Source organism: Rhincodon typus, chromosome 12 (assembly GCF_021869965.1).
Source record: "Rhincodon typus isolate 14 chromosome 12, sRhiTyp1.1, whole genome shotgun sequence".
NCBI lineage: Eukaryota > Metazoa > Chordata > Chondrichthyes > Orectolobiformes > Rhincodontidae > Rhincodon > Rhincodon typus.
The window spans coordinates 47,681,873-47,685,972 of NC_063343.1; the positions used below are offsets into that span (position 1 = coordinate 47,681,873).

General features: G+C 40.1%; 1 long non-coding RNA gene across 1 annotated transcript in view; it reads left to right on the forward strand.

The window, feature by feature from the left end:
• Nucleotides 1-324: 324 nt before the first annotated feature.
• The window catches only part of LOC125484588, a 13,944-nt gene continuing 10,168 nt past the window's right edge, over nt 325-4,100 (forward strand). The window contains exon 1 of the long non-coding RNA XR_007263418.1: nt 325-3,188. This is a non-coding gene — a long non-coding RNA (uncharacterized LOC125484588). The remainder of the gene's footprint in view (nt 3,189-4,100) is intronic.

The window sequence follows — 4,100 nt, forward strand, 5'->3', positions numbered from 1 at the left end:
TTGTTTCTGTTTGTTTAATTTCTGCTTTCTGTGTGATATTCTAAGATGGTGCCAGAGAGTGGTGACTCGTTGCACTTTTCACTGTGCTCCTGTATTCCTGTACTTGGGTACACATGACAATCAAATGAAATCTAATCTAATAATATAAATTGGGAAAATCAAATTGGCTGAGGAAGAATTCATAGAGTATATTTAGGATAGTTTCCTTGAACAATATGTTAAGGATCATATGAGGGATCTTGCTATTTTGGATCTGTTAATTTATAATGTGGGAGGTTTAATAAATTATATCAGAATAAAAGATCTCCTAGAGAACAATAACCATACCATGGTAAAATTTAGAATTCAGTTTGGGGGTGAGAAATCTAGATTTGAAACCAATGTGCTAAACTTTAAATAAGGCGAATTCACATGGAAATGAGAGCAGAATTGGCTAGGGTGAACTGAAAAAGGAGTTTAACATAAAAGATGGGAGCTTGTAAATGGTAGAGGAGTTGAATAAATACTTTGCATCAGTCTTCTTAGCAGATGGAATGTAATGTGGAAAAATGTGGGATATTGTGCCTTTGCAGAAAGAATTAGAAGAGCTGAATATTACTTACATGGGAAAAGATTGCAGAAAGGCAGAAGGGTACAGCACAGAACAATTTGGAGGTCCTAGTGCACGAATCACAAAAGGTCAGCATGCACTTTTGGGAGGTAATAGGGAAAGGAAATGGAATGTAGGCCTCTACTTTCCTTGAACAGTGAAGAGTTGATTTGCTGAAGTCTGGAAGGAACTAATGTCTTGGCACATATGGCATAGTGTACCAATGCAACAGTGGGCATCATTAGGCAGTCAGTGGTACTTAATTCTGATGAGATTGTGTTAATTTTCAATCAGGGACTATATATATCCGTATTTTGTGGAGTATGAATTGAAGACTCTATCTTAACTGGATAAAATTCTGTTTTCCTTTAAACTGTAATTGAGAGATTGGTATTTTAGGTCAGCTGAACTATTGGTGTTGATGGTTATTGTGGGAAAAGGGGAAGCTACTGAATAATAAAAAAACAAAGTGGCCTTGTTTGAACTTACATGATTCTTACTGATTGATGTTTCTGTGCATCGTCTGAGAACAACATTGGTTGTGGGCTGGCAAAGCTCCAGAAAGCTTCTTTCATTTCCTTTTGTAGATCAGCCTTGTTCGGATTGTGTATTGCATTGCCCAGTGTGACAGGTTCCTTTTGCAATAGTTCATGGGAAAATGTAAGTTATAAAAGAGATTAAAAATTTTCATCTACCACAAGAAGTCCAAACTGATGCCATGCCATGAGGGTTTTTAAAAATTTGTTCATGGGCTGCAAGCGTGGCTGGGTGGGTCATCTCTAATGACAGTTGAAAGGTAGTGTCTGTCAGGTTTTTGAAGTGCTGCAGTCAGGAAGGGAATTTCAGGATTTTGACCCTCAATGATGAAGGAATAGTCGTACATTAGCGCCTCAAGATACAGACTGACATTGCCTTGTGCTTGTGTTGAGTTTTGTTCCAGAGATTTAGGCTTAAAATCTAGATGAGCCTCCAGAATAAGTGGACAGAAATGCTTTTCTTGAATGAGTTGTTAAACCAAAGCTCAATTTGCCTTCTCAGAAAGATCTCATGGCACTACTTCAATAAAGAGCAGAGGAGATTGCTTCATTATCCTGACCAATATTTATGCCTCAGTCAAATATTACTGCCAGTTTATTTGCTCATATTCACGGGATGTTGTACACAGGTTGGCTTCTTTATTTTCTACAGTTGCACTTATGCTTTGAATGTGCTTCTCAGGCTGTAAAACAATTTGGGATTCTTAAGATACTGAGATGGTCTATACAAATGCAGGATAGAATTTTCCATTTTCAGTTAAAGAGTTTTGCTGAATGCAATTCATGGTGCTCAGTTTGTCATTACTTGGGGTGACTTTTCTCATTCAATCTTCCACTCTTCACTTCATTACTTACACAACCAAGCTCTTCAGTACCCTCTCAGGGGTTGGCCTGGCACGAAAGGCAGAAATACCATCTAATGTTGGGATATTACAACATTCACGCTCCTGGTGCCATACTTAAAGTTCAGCTGCACAGCACTTCAGATACTGCAAACCTGGCTCTGCTCATCACACTGAAATGCTCAATCAATTTTAATTGAGGACCTGGCCCATGCAGAAAGGAAAGCTCACACCTGCTTTGTCCGCAGAGACCTTGAAGTAATTGTGGATAGGGTGGTGGAGAGGTGGGCACTCCTTTTTCCATCTCATTGCTGCAGCAATCCACACCACCAGACCCAGTCAGCTTGGACTGATAGGGTGGTTCAGGTCAGTGCTGTGTTCTGGGGGATGTGGGACACTCAACAGTGCAGGAAAAAGGTGGAATATCTCTTGTGCTCCATGAGGGTATGTTATACCATATTCACTCTGCTACCGTTCACTCATAGGGCCACCACTCACTCTAACTCTATCACTGCACACATCTCTCATCAAGGCTCATGAACTACAACTCTCACTACTGAATGCATCCTGTCCACTCAATAATTCCCACCCACCTCATTCCCCCTAAAGTACTAATTCATCCTGACCTCTGCGCTTACTATCTACTCAGTGGAGACAACTCACACTCTCTTCTGCTCTTGGATCATCATTAACTGCTCTTTCATCCATTTCCATCAGATTCAATTTCTCCCTTTTTCTCATTACCGGAGTCTTTGCCCACCTTGCACATTTCCACAATACCCCGACTGAGCTACTGGTCATGTCAAACTGCAAGGACGTGAATCCCCAGACTCTGATATGATTAAGCAATAGCAACTTCCTGAAGTTGAATTGGAGGGCCCCTTCTCTGACTGTGGCAGTACTCCTTAACTGATCGGATCCCCCTTGACCTCAGTAGATGAATTTTGCTCCCCTTTGATTTTTAGGCATAACTATTTGCTTGAAGCACATACAATATGTTTTTTGTGTACGTTTTTAGCACAGACTGTAGATCTGACATTGATGTAGCATGATAAGTCTACAGACCTTCACTATTCAATGCTCTCCATCATGACAAGTTTCCTACTTCTCCCTCAGCACTATAGAGCAATGCAAGACACAGAGGCTCAACCTATAACCAGGTAATGAAGACTGTGTGCATAATAAAGAACTGATGGAAGCATCCAAGTGAGCACAAAGTGGGTAAGCATGAAGAAAGCAAACTAAAGGCCATAAGATGCATCCTGTACCCATGCATGCGATACATATGTGGCCCTTTGTGCAAAGTGACTTGGCAGAATAATGCAATATGTAGATTTCCTGAGCTCCAAATTGAAATATTGAAGGGCTGAAATGATGTGAGAGTTAGTCCAAGAACAGGCATGAAGAATTGGTAAGTTAGGTGGTTTGCTACTGTCAATTGGCATGGAAGAAGGGTCAGGGAGGTTGGTGTCCATAGAACATGGAGGAATGTCAACTGAAGACATAGTTGGATGACAGCTGGGACAAGAAATTGGTGGGCTGCAACTGTCAGGTACCTGCTGTGTTTTACATGTTCAGAATTTACATCAGCTAATTTTGCAGGGAAGAGGCGAATTGGAAGTGGTGAATTAATATGGTGTGTTGGACTATTAATGACATGGAAATTAACAGAAAGTAGGTAGTTGCAACTCAGTAGCAAGGTTTCAAAGTTGACATTTAAAGCTTCAGGGAAAATTTGAATAAAATATCTCAAAATTCTCACTTTATTTTCCTTTCTCACCATTGCCCACACAAGAGATATTCTATCTGCAATCTCCTTCTTTTTGTTTCTTTCCTTCCTAATGATAATGTTTCAATCAGAAAAATATCTGCAAAAGGCTAAATTAAATCCTGAGATTTAAGTTAACATTCAGAATTTTGTTTTCTTAAAGTATTTTATTTAAATTGGAATGTTAAAAGAGATTATGTCAGAAAGCTACAGATTTCTAGGACACAAGCTTCCAAACACCATTCCAGTATTAATCAGAGACAACAAGGTGCAGGGCTGGATGAACACAGCAGGCCAAGCAGCATCATAGGAGCAGAGAGGCTGACGTTTTGGGCCTAGACCCTTCATCAGAAAAGGGGGAGGGG